Source organism: Monodelphis domestica, chromosome 3 (genome assembly GCF_027887165.1).
Source record: "Monodelphis domestica isolate mMonDom1 chromosome 3, mMonDom1.pri, whole genome shotgun sequence".
NCBI classification, from domain to species: domain Eukaryota; kingdom Metazoa; phylum Chordata; class Mammalia; order Didelphimorphia; family Didelphidae; genus Monodelphis; species Monodelphis domestica.
This window is the reverse complement of record NC_077229.1, coordinates 334,777,169-334,793,403: the sequence shown is the minus strand read 5'-3', so window position 1 is coordinate 334,793,403 and position 16,235 is coordinate 334,777,169. Positions and strand designations below refer to the sequence as shown.

Genomic DNA, 16,235 nt, shown 5'->3' with positions numbered 1-16,235 from the left:
GTAAGATCATATATATGAATCTAAAAGGGATTTTAGAGGTCATCTAGTCTAAGTCCCTAATATAATTGAGGTCTAAAGAAGAGAAATGCTTTGCCGATGGTTAGGCTCAAAATGTAGCACTTTTTCTATTACATCAAAATATTATCTTCCTATTGAGGCATTTTGGTCCTAACAACAGAATCCAAGTTCTCAGTCCTTTGTAGACATAATAATGAGTTCTAAAGATATTTTTTCTAGTTCAAATGATGGATTGCAACTGTCAATTTAGTGTGTTTCCATTGAGTTCCCTTTCTAACTATTCCCAAAAGATGTTATCTTTTTGCATAGATTACAGTGAAAGTAACTAACCTACTTCTAGACCAAATTTCAATTTGGTTCTTATGGTGTCATCAATTCAAGGGAGATGAGAGATAGGGCAGAGGATGAGTTCCATTGAAGAATTAAAGGGCTCCTTCTTGCTCACTTTACTTACTTTACTCCTACTTGCATTCTTTAAAAATACAATGAATAAAACAATGACTATTCTCAAAGAACTCATAGGCTAATAGAGGATACAAAGATATATATAAATACAAGAATCTGGTCTCTGCCCTCTTTTTCTCTATACACATCATCCCTTAACAGTCTGATTTATTCCTGTGGCTTCAACTATTCTCTGAGCAAATGACATCTAAATTTGTATTTCTAGTCTTGGCCTCTCTTCTGAGTTTCAGATATGCATCTCCAACCACCTTCAAGACATGCCCAGAGGGCAGCTGGGTAGCTCAATGGATTGAGAGCCAGGCCTAGAGACAGGAGGTCCTAGGTTCAAATGTGGCCTCAGATACTTCCCAGCTGTGTGACCCTAGGCAAGTCACTTGAACCCCATTGCCTAGCCCTTACCACTCTTATGCCTTGGAGCCAATACACAGCATTGACTCTAAGATGGAAGGTAAGGGTCATAAAAATAAAAAAATAAAATAAAAAAAGACATGTCCATTTGTTTCATTGCTACATTAAACTCATAATGTTCCAAATTAAGCTCATCTTCCTCTAAGACTTTACCTTTTTTTGTCTACTGTTAGTATAATAGTAATAATAGGTAGCATTTATATATCACTATAAGGTATACAAAGTGCTTTATACGTACATTGAGATTTGATCCTAATAATTCCTCTCTAGGACTAAAAGTATATTTTCATTTTGTCAAGAGGTTGAGTAACTTGCCTGTGTTCACAGTACTAGTAAATATCTGATGTAAGATTCAAATAGGTTTTTCCTTCCTAATTCTGACATGTTAAAGAAATAGGTGTCATACCTCATATCGGTGACACCATTTAACAAATTTCTCATGTTCAAAATCTTACAGTAATCGTTGACTCTTCCTTCTACATCAGCTTTCTTATGTAGTTAGTTATGTTATCAAGTGCTGCCAAATCCTACCCCTACAATATCTTCATCATCTCACCTTCCCTCTGGTTTGCCATAGCCACCACCATAGTTCAGGCAGTATTTGCTATCTGCCTCAACTCTTTGAGCAGCCTCCTAAAATTTTTTCCAGCCTCAACTCTCTCTTCCCGTATCCAATCAAACTGTCATCCCACTATTACAATGATATTCTCAATTAAACTCCCACCTTCTGATCTCCCACAGCACTAATGTCTTCCTTCTTATGATTTTCACCAATTAATTGCATGTAGTTGTTTCCATATTTTCTCCCACACTAGACAGTGAGAGCAGAAACCATCTTTTGCTTTCAGAAAATAGGCATTTAATATATGTTTATTGATTGATTCCTTCTGTGTGGGTCTGGTTACATCATTTTTTTGTTTAAAAAAAATCTTAAGTGGCTCTATTAGTTAAAAAGTTCAAGCTTTTTACTTTCTAGTTTTCGCTTAGATTACTGACTCTCTTTCATACAACCAGCCTCAAGCCAAATGAACTTCATTTTCTGACTCACATGTCTTTATTCAAGTTAATCAATGTCCTTAACATGTCTTCTCTCCCCTATTTCACTGTAGAATTCCTTCCTGTTCTTAAAAATGCAATTCAAATGACGTGCTCAGTGACAGTTTTCCTGATTTCCTCTTTTCAGTATGGACAAAAGACCTCATGTAGCTTTATTTTGAACCTAATGGGCTTATTATGGAGCATTTTGTTATGATTATAACTAATATAGCTAGACATTACTGGGCCCAAGTACTAGAGTACTCTGATCTGGGGGTCCCCTTTGATCTGGACTTGCATACAATGTTAGACCAGGTTTAATCATTGGAAAGCCTGACCAATCAAAAGAGGAGACACAAGATTCAATAACTTAACTTTTAATTATTGTTATACTCTGCCATAAGATTGAGACTCAGACATGATTGGAACATAAAACAGTTTGTGGGACTACTAAATAGTCATTGTTACATTGCCCCTTAGCTTTTCACTGTTTTTTCAGTTTGTGTCTTCAGTTCAACCAGATTAAGATTTGGACTACTATTGTTAGTTCCAATGTAGAAACTCCCTGATAGACCTAGCACCTCTAAGCCTCTTGAACTCACCAGAGTTCCAAGCCTTGTCATGTCCATTTCAAAGGTATGTGATCAGTATTTGCATATCAGTATATGCAGGGAAGAAACACAAAACAAAGATGATACCCAGAGTACAAGATTCAGCCTCAGGTTCAAGAAAGACTTCCATGTGCTCATGGCAAACAAGATGGGAACAGAACAAGCTTACAAGCTCCCCTTTTCTTATTTTTAATGGGAAGCCCCTGAAGTACATGAAGACTTCCAAGTTATGGAAGGATGTCTTATTTTACTGGTTTGAGGAAGTTCAGAATCTTAGGTGTAGTATAAGCAAACATGAAACATATAAGGCATGACAGATAAAAAAGCCAGCTTTATTGAGGGGGACATACAGTAAAGAAGAGATGCTGTAAATGGGTCAGTTCCACTGGGGTTCACTAGAAGGGCATGCCAAAACCAAAAGTCTGGTGCCTTTTTAAAAGGTTCTTATTTAAATCCAGCAGGACCAGACATTAAGGGGAAGGAGTGAGTGCCTAGACCTGGGAACTGGTGCCGATTAAGAAAGGGAATCCCTGAGGAATTGGAATCTAGCTGATATCCATTTTCCTGACAAGCAAAAAAAAAGGAATTTTCAGCATTGACTGCTGGTCTCACTTTGAGAGCATGATCCACTTTGTCTGAGGCTTCTTTGTTTAGCCCCTGGTGAAGTTGGGATGAAGGTAATTACTTTGGATCAAGGAAAAGGTAGGTCATTATGGTAGTCACTCTCTTTTTATAGGTCCATTGATTCATCATCTCTTTGTGCTCAGTTACCAATAAAGGGATTGCTTTGGCATCCACATAGCTTTCAAGCACTGTCATACATGACTAGCTAGAAACATTGAGGGAATTCATTATTCTCAGAGTTCAGACCCTGAGATAGCACCCACAGTCCACCAGAAGCAAGCAAGGCAGCTTTGGCATATCCTTTTCAACCTCCAGCTACCCCAAGAACTATACAGCTGGGACCCTGCCTTATCTCATCTTGCATCACCCTTAGAACCTAGCATTGTGTTGAACATATAGCAAGTACTTAATGTTTGTTGCTTGAATGAATAAATGATGGAATTAATTTCATTAATAAATGTTTATTTTAACCTCTTATGGCAAAATAGCAGTACTATATAAAAGAGTCGTGGTTTATTTCCATGTTTTTAATATGAAGTCCTTGAGATTATCATAGTTCTAGACCAGTTATGTCATTTATCCATATTGATCAAGCCTTTGCCTAGTTAGCAGTTTGCTGTGTGTTGTGATTAGGTACTTACAATTTATCCACAATTGGACATATGAGAGTGGGAGGTGGGGTAAAGAGGGAAATGCGTATGGGGTCTATCATCCAAGTGGAAACCAGTGTTCCTCAGTGGGTGCTCAATTTAGATTTTTTTTCCCCTTTGAAGAACTGCTGATGCAGATATGTGAAGCCAGGCAGAGAGAGATTAAAAGCACCTTGGAAGCCTAGACAGCTGGGGACCATTAGTAAACTCTACTAATCGCATGGTTCAGTTTAGTCTTGCTCAAGGACACAAGGATACACTAGATGCCCTGTGAAGGCCCCCTCTACCCTTGTGAATCTGTAGTTCAGTGATCCAGAACCAATTTTTGTAAAAGGAAAATCTAACTTCCTCTTAGGCTATTGAGAAAATCCATATTGACTAGAAAATTTGTATTAAAACCAATTCAGAACATTCAGTAGTTTTGAATGCTGCAAATTTTTCCTTGTGCAATGAGTACTCCCCAGTTGTTATCACCTCAGTAGCAAAGCATGACATTACCATTTAAATATCACTATTGCTATGTGAAGAAATGCCCTGAGAGCTACAGAATTTTTAAAAATTTCTATTTATTGGGAAATTTGCCTAGTTTGGAGGATAAGCAGACTGAGAAATGGACTTGAGAAAATTCTCAAATTCTGAATGGATTTCTGCTGTAGACTAGAATGAAGAAGAATAGGCTAATTATTTGGGCTAACTTAATAGCATAGCACTTCTCTTTGTGTAGTTTTTTTTCTGCAATACAACATTTAGTAAAATTAATTTTAAACAATGGCATCTGGTCACAAGAGCCTTCTAAGATGTCAGTGAAAAATATCATTTCATTGAAAGGAAATTATAGAGTCAAGTGGCTTCAGGCAACATCAGAGTATTTGATAATCTTTTCTTACCAGCCAGTTTACAATGTTTAACAGAATTTTTTTTGACTCATATTCTTTTCTACTCATGTACTATTTTTTTTTTTGGCCTTCAATGACTGGCTGCATATCTGGAACTCAACAGGTTTAAGGATGTGTTTTCCTTCAAGATATAGTCCATTTTCCTCAGCCACAGAGAGACTTCCTCACATTCATATGTTGTTCTCATTAGTATCCTAAGTATTTTCTACACAGTAGCAGTTGGAAGGGGGAGAAAAATCCATCCACATGGTGCTGATAAATAGAACCAGACTGATGCCCCAGAAGGCTTTTTTTTTTTAATCCAGTGAATAAATAATAGCAGTGTTAACATTCCCATTCTAAGGTATCAAGTAGAAGTGGTCATTTTGGGATTGTTCAGTTCCTAGGAGAGCCAGTTTCAAAAATCACCATCTCATTTCCTGTTGACAATAGGTACTCAATCTACCGTCGGCTTTATAATACAATTTGAAGGTTGGTTGCCCTGGACTAGTTTTCATAGAAAAAGAAGAAAAAGGAGACAAGTCTACATAAGAAATGCCATCCTAGATCAAATCCTTGCAGTCCAATATTATATCCCTTGCAGGGCACATATTATGTGAAGATCTGATTCTCTCTCTTCAATCTCAAAGATGAGAAACATCCATGTTCACATCTAATATTGTATTGTATTGTGTATATGTAAAATATGACTGCCTAAATCCCTATTAAATCTATTTATTTTTAGCTAGAATTTTCTTCCTGAGGTGATGAATAACTTAAGTTTACTGTGTGAACCAATCTTCATCATTTCTGTTTATTCTAAATTTTCTCTCCAAATCTTCAAGTACTGTATTTTAGTGTCCTTTAACTTGATAAATAAGTTTTCATCTCATTTATATTCCCCCAATGAAAATGTAAGTTGGTGAGGGTAAAGATCTTTTTTTTTAAATCTTGGTATGCCCAGTACTTTGCACACTGTAGACACTTAGTAATTATTAATTGAATGAATGAATGAATATTTAGTATTAGAGAGCCCAGCAGTACCTTCCCTCAGACTTCAATACAGAAAAACAATTACTAATAATTTAAAATTTTCCCTATGTGGCAGATTGTACCCTACCACTATTTTATCTGATTTCCAGTTTTCTTTTTCCTGAAATCTATCAATTAGAAGAACCTTAAATCTAGATTTTGTGTCAAGCAGGATAGTGTTTGCAATATTTGTTTTGTTTACACTTTTCTTCCTGAAGCTACCCAACATTTTGTTAGCCTTTACTTGCAGCAAACACATTGGGCAGATTTCTTTAGGGCACAGTTTAACATTCTTGCCAGGTATCTTTTCTGAATTTTATTGATACTAGGAATCTCATCATGCTATTGTTGATATGATTAACATAGGAGACCCAGTGGAGCCACAAGACATGAATTAAGTGCCATTCTGGATTATCCATCTGTAGGATAAATAGAAGCACTCTAGCATAGAGCTTGAGTTTTTAAATGTCCCTCAACTTCTGGCTATCAAGAGTCCTACAGTCTCTGCCATGAGATAGCTGTCATGTCTTCCTAAACACTTCTCATTTCCAGGCTAAATATCCCCAATTCTTCCATTTTATCTTTTTGCAGTATGACTTCCAGTACTCTGACAGTTCTGGCTACTTTCCTTTGGGTGGTATCCAGCTTAACATATATGGCACATAAAGCAGGACTTTTGCCTTATACACTTTAGCTTTATAACTCTCACCACAACAGCAATGTCTTTTGTTCTTGCATTCCATTAAAATAATATAAACTCTTGGCAAGCCATACCTTCTCTATGCTGTACTAGTAAAAGATGCTTATGTGAACCATTTGAGATGACCAGTAGCACAGTACATTGTATAGTAGGTACTTAATATTATAAATAAATATAAGTAGTAAATATAATATAATAAATATTTGTTGACCAAATGAAGAAATGGATGTGTGAGAAAAATGCAATATTGTGATATTGTCTCTTCTGATAGAATATAAGCTCCTTGAGGGCAAACACTATTCTATTTTTTTTCTCTTTATATCCTCAGCACTAAGTGCAGTGCCTGGCATATACTACATGATTAACAAATGCTTGACAGTTATGGTGTGTTTGTGTCTCCTCCCCATAGGTTTCTCATGTACTGTGACTTTACCATCACTGTAGAAGAGGAGTCACTTTACCAGAAATGTATTAATTTATTCATAGTCCAAGCTATATATCTGAAAGTCAGCTCATCTTAGAAGCCATTCCATGTGTGAGAAGTCTATTAACATAGTTTTTATCATTTTCCCCTAAATCCACTCTTTTGTGTTTACCTACATTGAAATGTTTCCCCTATTGTAAGCACAGCATCAGGTCCTGGGTTCACCAGAGACTTGCTCCATTAGGATCCTGGGAGACAGTTCTCTACCTCCACCAGTCAAAGGGCTCCATGACCCAGGTCACCTCAGCCATTGTAACACCAACTTTAATTTTCCTGTCTTAACCATGACTCTATCTATCTCTATCCCCTTTTCTCTCTGGATATTGTGACCACTTCTTATGTTCAGTTTTGCTTGTCTCAGAATTCAATCTATTTCCTTAATTCTTTGACTCTCAGATGGCAGAGTGTTCCATCTGAAACTGGTATTTTAATTTCCTCCTGGTCCACTGCTTCAGCTATTACCAGTAATGCAAGTGTTCCTGATCTCCTTTTTGTTCCCCATGGCAACTGACATTTTCTCTCTCCCCCATTCACCCTGCCTTCCATGGTAAGAATAAAAGCCTGATCAGTCACTCAGCCAAGTTGTCTCCTCAGCCAGTCCCTTTAACCCAGACAGTCTGGATTATCCCTTTACTATCGCTCCTGAGTGATACTGTGTCAGAAACAGTGCCTTGTAGTCAAAGGAACAGGGAAGGGAATAGGTACTATTATATGCCAGGAAATGTGCTAAGCACTTTACAAATATTTCACTTGATCCTCACAACAATCCTATGAGGGAAGTATTTTTATTATGCCCATTTTACAGTTGAGGGAACTGATACAGACAAAGGATAAGTGATGTGCCCAGACTCACCCTGCTAGCGCATGTCTGAGGCCTGATTTGAACTTTGCCTCAAAAGACTCCTGAAATTCATCCATATTAGTTTGGAATGACTCCAAAGGAAGTATCATCTGTAAATTCAAACATGATACAAATGTTCAATAAACCAAGTACTGTTAAGAATCCTTGAGGACTCCCATAATTTATACTTCTCTATCCACAGAAGCACCTATTTTCATCTTCTTTTGGGTTTTTCTCATGCATTTGTTCATTCAACAAGTATCATACTAGATCACAGGGGAAAAAGTTTACATTGACAATTTTGAAATAGTCCCCTCCAAGGAATTTATGTTCCACTGGGTGGAAATACTATCAGTGCAGATAAGTAAATATGAAAGATATGCCAAATAATGAAATAAAATGATTGCCTCAGTCCTGTATGACAGTTTTTTTGTTTTAAATTTAAAATTTTTTTAATTTTGGTAAAGATCCATATTAAGAGATTTTTGAAACTTCAGACGGGTAAATAGATTATATTACATTACCTACTTACATATTTCCCTCCTCCAAGGACTGTACTGCTTGAGTTAAGATGATTTTCCCTTGTGTTCCTCAGAGAATGTTTTGCTTAAACGCTCAAGAATCCTCCTCCCCCTGTTGATTCCACCTACTTGCCTGAATTGGAAGTGCTACTGCTTAGTTGTAGTTCTCAGGGACCCCTGTGAAGTTCTTATGAATGGGGATCATGTTGACAATCTGCCAGCCCTCCAGCACAGTGGTCATTTATAAAGGCAGGTTATATTCTTTGGCCTGCATTTCCACAATTTCACCCTTGAGTTCCTTTGAAATTCTCTGATGGATACCATCTGGTCCTGATGGTATAGTCTACAACCTATGCTATCAATTAGGCTTTGATTATTCTGTGCACTTAAAATGATTTGATCAAGTACTACCATTCGACTATTTAAAGGGTTGGGAAAGTTGGGGTGCAGTTTGAAACCAAGAATGATCTTCCTAAGGAATGGAATTTAGCATGTGCTATCTTTCCATTCTTGAAATAGCAGAGAAGCAATCAAAAACCTCATTTGGTTCCAGTTCTCTAGCTGGTTCCCTTCACCCCTGCCCCATTAAAAAGCTATTATTTATGTTTAAGTTGTTTATAAACTAAGAGTAGCAATGGTTGAGGTGATGTGGCTACCATATTCTTTAGAAGAACATAGCTCTGATAGAGTTAGAATTTGATACTGAAAAGTAGCAAATTAATTTAATTATGGGAAATTGTGAGATAATTCAGTTCAACATATATTTATTAAGTGTCTATTGTGAGAGCCAGGCCTGGAGATGGGAGGTCCTGAGTTCAAATGTGCCCTCAGATACTTCCTAGCTATGTGACCCCAGGCAAATCACTTAACCCAAATTGAGTCCCTTTTACTAGTTCTTCTGCCTTAGAACTGACACTTAGTATTGATTCTAAGACACAATGTGAGCATTTTTAAAGTGTCTATTATGCCCAAAACATCATGGTTAAATATGAAACAAAAATGAAATAGTCCCTTCCTTCAAGGAGCTTACCAGGAGGAATGTATATTTAGCTAAGTATATACAAAATAATACATTCTAAGGGATAGTTTCATACCACAAGAACTGTGATTTCAGTAATAAGAGTCTTCCTTCCAGTGATAAGAACTATATTCCATTTAAACCTGCTCATATCAAGCTAGTGTCTTCTAAGATCTTCTATAAATTCGGCACTGGGTAGCTCCACAATATGTTAGTATCCATTCTTATGTTCTCTAGATAAGGTGCTGATTCTAATGGAATATGAAGATTGTCCCTTGGTCTTGCTTTTCTTTTTCTTTTTCCTGATGGCATACTTTATGTCAGTTCTCCAGTGTGATTCCTTTTTTGCTATGTTACCCTGTGGGTAATCCTCAGCTTCATATATTTGGAAACTTTAGTATTCAGTGACTCAGCTATACAAGATAAATGGATTTTTTAAAAAGGGAGACTTTGTTTCAGGGGAAAGCTTGAAGGGTCTTTGAAAAAAGTGTATAATTCCCCAAACTGTTAAGTACTAACTAAACTAAGTGCTAGGAATATAAAGGAAGCCAAAAGCATTGGCTATTCTGTCAAGGAGCTTATATTCTAATGGGAGAGTCAACGTATACATGCAACTATGTACATCAAGATATATACAGGATAAATTTGATATAAATCAGAAGGGGAAAACCAGGGAGAGAGATTTAAGTTGAATATTAAAGGAAGACAGATGCCAAGCTGAGGAGGTAGAGCATTCCAAAATAGGGGTTAGCTAGTGAAAAGGTTCAGAATCAGAGAGGAAATGTGTACTTGATAACCAACATCCCTCTTGCCTCCTCTTGTTTGTTTCTGACCCTATCTTATCATCCATTTGCAATGTCTGTTCCAGATATTTGTACTAATAGATGAGATCTATGGGTTCTCCACTCAATTTCACATAATTGCATGGATGATAGTTATTACTCATTCACTTGGTTTTTCCTATGCAGATAATTGGGTTGATGTTGATCCTCAGTGATGTTGGCTTTCATTTAGGAAGCTCTGCAGTGTTTCTTGGCCTGGCACAATCAGTACAGTATCATTCAAAAACAAGAACATCTGGAGAACTCACCATCTATAAGCAGTTTTTCCTTGACTTGAATTAAATGCTAGACCTCTTCCATGATAATGGCAATCACTTTTAGATAACACAGCTCTCTCTATCTTATGTCTTATTTGGTATTAATAATCAGGCATCAATGCTATCAGTGTTGTATCTTTTGTTACTTCCAAGAGAATTTTCTGATTTTGACATGTTTGTGATAGTAGAAATTTTATTTGAGAATAACCTTTGGTTATGTTCTTCCAAATCAAATAGGTTTTTAAAATTTAAAAAAAAAACAATCAAACCTAATATTTTCTACACCTTTTAATAAATTTGGTGATTGCAAAGATATGGTTTACTTATAAAATATTACCTTCAAGAGTCTGCCTCACTTCTAGTGCCCTCATCATGGACATTATTGATGCATGTGTAGGTTACTTTAATTAAAATTTTCTATAGGTAAGAAAAGAAACATATGATTATATATAAACATATATTAATATTCATTAGGGTTTTTTTAAACCTTTACCTTCTATCTTAGAATCAATACTGTGTGTTGGTTCCAAGTGGTAAGGACTTAGGCAATGGGGGTTAGGTGACTTGCCCAGGGTCACACAGCTGGGAAGTATCTGAGGGCAGATTTGAACCTAGGACCTCCTGTCTCTAGGCCTGGCTCTCAATCCCCTGAGCTACCCAGCTGCACCCCAGGTTATTATTTAAAGAAGAAGGTATATTTGTTTATAGAAATATCAATTTAGACCTGGAAAAACTTTGGAGAAGATGTGGGTCAACTACCTCATTTTATAGATGAGAAAAATAAAGCCCAAAAGAAATTATAAGGGTCTTTCCCAAAATCAGTTTGTAAGAGGTTGAGATAGGTTTTGAGCTTAGTTTCTCTGACTCTAAAAAGTCCCTTTCTTTACATTATACTATATTGCTTCCTTTCTATTATTTTTTCTTTTTTATACACTTTATACATTGGAAATGAATTCCTCTTTGCCCTCAAAATTATGTCAATTCTATCTTCTGTAAATTCTTAGTCTTATACAATTGCTATCTGTTTTCTACAATTCCATTTCTACTGATTTTGTTTAGTATATGCAGCATTGATATTAAAGTATGAATATTATGGTTCTACTGTCCTTTGCAGATTTTTTCCATTTTTTTTAACCTCTTGTCCTCATTCCAGCTTTATCCTTTAATCCTCTCAGACTGGCTTTATTTAGTTGGGTTTCTAGCCAAACTTTCTTAAAACATATAATTTTCTCTCTACCACTTCTTGCTGTTTTGTGGGATGGTAATGCTTATTATTTCTCACTATCCTTCACCATAAGTTTTAAAAAAAACTTTACATTCTAAAATCAGTGTTATTCTTGGCTATTGTCTTTCTCTTCATGAGAATGAAGTCAAGTGTTGTCTGGTGGTAGCAGTTTCTAAGCTCTTAGTTACCTCATTATGACAATTTATTCATATCAGCTATATTTCTATATGAACTTGTTATTAATGTCATTTCCTCCATCTATTTCCTATAATAAATTATTTAAATAGGTCTAGATAGAAATATTTTCAACTTATACCAAATCTTTCGCTCATTTTATCCCTCTGAATTTGTGGGGGTTTTTGTATTTGTTCAAAAACGTGAATGGTTTCACTGTACTTATATAGTTGATTTAGGAATAATTCCCTCCTCAGTAATAATTCATCATTTTCTGTCTGCTAAAATACAATTAATTTCATTTTTGTAATAATCCTTTCATTTATCATCTGAAAATAAGCAAACATAATACAAAAATATGACAGCTGAAAAGATAGTTATGAAGGAAAGTGATTTCAAATTATATTATAAAGACAACAAAATACAGAATATTGAGACTAGAATGGTATTTAGACAGTTAAGGTATATTTGTTATTTTGTAGATAAACGACAGAAAGCAAATTATTGATATATAACATAGTCCATTTAACTTACACTAGTAAGCTGGTGTAAAGGATATTTGATTCTGCTCTTGTGGGAGCTACTATCAGAGATTGCTCCTTGGGAAAGAAATAAATCTAGTCATTTTGAAATTTAGAGAGACAAGCCCCTCCCACTGTGCTAAAGAAGAGGCTTCAGTCTTAGTACTAAATAGAATATTAGTCAAAATGGAATAGCAATCTTCACTACTTCATAGTGGTTTAAAAGTTTACTTTCCTATAAAGAAAATTTTCCTTTCTGTCTGGATAAAATAAACAATTGAAGGAAATACAGTTATAAAAAATGAAACAAAAATAAACAGATATCATGCTCCAGTTGAGAGAGCACTGAATTTGCCATCAAAAAGACTTGGGATCAAATTCTGGTTCTATTTAGACTTACATTTATGACCTGATCTCTGTTACTTCCTTCACAGGAAATTATGTTCATAGATTTAGAACTGGAAGGAACCAGAGAGGTCATCTTACCCAATCCCTCATTTTATAAGTGAGAAAATTTAGGCCTAGGGAGGTTAAATGGCACACAATGTTACCTGTGTAGCTAAAGCTACCTGTAGTGATAGTGCCAAAATTCAATCCTAGGTTATCTGACTCAAAAGCTCTGTCTACTGAACCACAAGGCTTCTTTGCTACCTAAGTTTAGGAAAGTTGATTAACTGCTCTGCTCCCCTGCCCTAAAGTTTGTCTATAAAATGAGTCAAGATTGAACTAGATGATCAAATAAATTTTTCAATCCACCTTCTATAAAATAAGCATGTTTTATTTATTTTAAGCATGTTGCTGTGCCTTGTGGTGAGAAATTTCAGAATGAAAGATATTTTTCTAGAAAGGAGTTTCCAAATCTAAGTCACACATGCTATAAGATAGATGACAGATCAATGTTGAATGCTTTTTTTATAAACTAATTTAATTGTCCCATTTTATTTCCCATCTATTTACTGTATAGTTAAAACAGTAAACTCTTGACTTATTCAAATCACCTTGAGTTCTTGACTCAGTTTCTCTCAGAATATAGGAAAAAATTATTTATAAGCTTTCTTTAAAGCTAGTAAAGAGAAATAAATATATGTAGCCAGTGAGATATTATTTAGTAGAGGCTTCATTTGCTCTTTGATTATCTTTTACTTTTGCTTCTTAGTACAGCCTAAATAAAAATGACTTTTTCCTAGCAATTCAAACATATTTAATAAATGTGTCTCTCATACTGAGTACAACCTGATATTTCAGTTCTAGCAGCTTTAATGGGTAGAAAAACTAGCAACAGAGATGTGAATGATTGTAATTTGATATCATTTCATTTTTGCTGATACCTTAAACACTAAATATGGATTATATATAGTATGTTAAACTGAATTTGGATTAAATATGAAATAACAAGCCTAATGTTGGGCTTTCTGAGGACTGTAGCCTATACTTAGCTTCTTCACTCTAAAATCTCCACACTCCACTTGGCAACAATAAACTTTATTTATCTATCTCTTATTATAGGATCTGGATATGATCTGGCCAGTAGCCTCCCAATCTAAACTACAAGTTTGGTATTCTGGTCAGTTGTAACCTTTTTATGGTGTTTTTGACTGTGACAGGTCTTTTTCATCTTACTCTTCTTTGGAAATTATTTTTCTTTCCAAATTTTTTGCCTGATGGGAAAAGAGCTAAAGATAAAGTTTTATAATCCATCTCATATCAAGTAAGCATGTTTGATTTCATACTGTTTTATACATGTATGTTGGTATGCCTTGTGGTGAGAAATTTCAGAATGAAAGAAATAACTAATTTCTAGAGAGGAAGTGCCTATAGCACCATTCACAATTTTCCTCTAGCAATAATATATCATAATTCTTTATAGTCATGAAAGCTTAAAATAGTAAACATCCCCCCCCAAAAAAATGGTAACCTGGAGTAAAATAGATACCCAAAAAAAAGCAATTAATAGAAACAGCAGAATTTGTATTCAGGACACAGTCATACCTACGTAGGTTTTTAAGAATCTTGAAATACCACGTCTTTAAAACAGAGGTTTGGCAGAAGGTGAAATCAGACATTCTGCAAAAGCCTTCCAGTATAAGGTAAAAGGAAGAGGATCTCCCCAAGAAAAAGATCATTGTGGAAAGCCCCAGGAGTTAGTCTAAGTTAAATCCAATACATCCCCTGCACACCTTAGAGAAGAGAGTTTTGACCTGTCTGACGTATTAGCTCTGAGGCAATTTACTAAAAATAGAGATGGTGAGGTAAACTGTAGCCAATGAAAGTGAAGATGACTGTCCATGGGAGAGAGCACATAACATATAACAATACTAGGAATATAGGCTTGGGGGATGAATTAAATTTTTATAAATCACAACATGTTAAATGCATTGGGGGGTGTTCTGTTTAAAGAACACCTTAGTGAATTCTTTGGAAAACCACAAATCCTTTAGCAATATGAATGTATACCTGATAGTTTGCCTATTTTTATGATTTTATTTTTTATGCTACATTGTTTTAATGTTGGAATGACCTGTATATGCAAAAAAAAACCCTTTTAATTAGCCACATAATTCTAAACAAAATGATAAAATAGAAAGTAAAATTTATATATTACATCATGCTGTGTACACAATATCTTTTGGATCATAGGAAAAATACATAAATAGCCTCAGTTTCTTATTAGGCATCTTGAAAACCTAGCTGGTAGAGAATATTCTAGTAACTGTGTTTTGTGACAATAAATTTGTACAAGAAGATAATCTTTGCCTCTAGACATACTCTGTTCTCTTGAATTGACTTCCTACTATTTCCTTTGCCCTCTTTGTTGAATTTTGTTAGAGCCCCACCCAGATGTCACTTCTCTTCTAAAACCTCTCTAATCCCACATCTTAATATCTCCCATCCACATAACTCTAAAGTTTGCAGTTCTCACAACAATCCTGTGGTATAAATAGTGCAAGTACTATAATGCCTATTTTACAAGAAGGAAACTGTGGCACAGAGGAGTAAAATGATGTGCTCAGCTTAACCTAGCAATGAGTCAGGACTGGGATTCAGACTTGGAACAGGGTTCTTTATCCCCTACCATACTGCCTTATCCAGAATCCACAAATAGCACTTCCTTTCACAACTCTTATATCCCAGGATTTTTAGCGTGACTTTCAGTCAATCAATAAACTTTTATTAAGCATCTACTATATGCCAAACACTGTGTTAAGCACCAGGGCTGCAAAAAGAGGCAAAAGACATCCCTTTCTCTCAAGTTTACAATCTAATGAGGGACAGAGGATGAACAACACACAAGCAAATATCTCCAAAGGAAGCTATATACTAGATAAACAGAAAATAATTAACAGAGGGAAAGCACTAGAATTAAGGAGGGATTGTTGAGGAAGGCTTCCAGTAGAAGGTGAGATTTTATTTGGGACTTAAAGGAAGCCAGGGGAATCAGTAATTAAATTGGAGGAGGAAGAATGTTCCAGGTATGGAGAACAACTAGAGAAAATGCCCAGAACCAAGAGATGGAGTGTCTTGTTCACAGAACAGCCAGGAGGCCACTGTCACTAGGTCAAAGAGGATGTAATGGGGATTAAGGTGTAAGAGGACTGGAAAGGTATGAAGGGCTTTTAATGCCAAACAGAGCATTTCATATTTTCTCCTAGAAATAATAGGAACTCACTGCAATTTATTGAAAAGAGATTAGTGAAATGATTGGACTTGTGCTTCAGTGAAATATCTTTGGTGGCCAAATGGAGGATGGATTAGAATGAGGAGAAACTTAAGGCTTGTAGACCTTCCAATAGGCTACTGCAGTAGTGCAGGTATGAATGAGGTGATAAAGGCAAGTAACAGTGTCAGATGAGACTAGGGGTAGATGTGGGAGAGAAATAGAAAAGGGGGCCATTGACAAAGCCAGTACCAGTGAAGAAAAATCTCAGCATGACTA

At 35.7% G+C, this 16,235-nt stretch overlaps 1 protein-coding gene across 2 annotated transcripts in view; it reads left to right on the top strand.

Annotated features, from left to right (window-relative positions):
• ZNF704 (zinc finger protein 704) overlaps positions 1–16,235 on the top strand; it is a 374,748-nt gene that overhangs the window by 271,849 nt on the left and 86,664 nt on the right. The gene's annotated exons all lie outside the window — the stretch shown is intronic.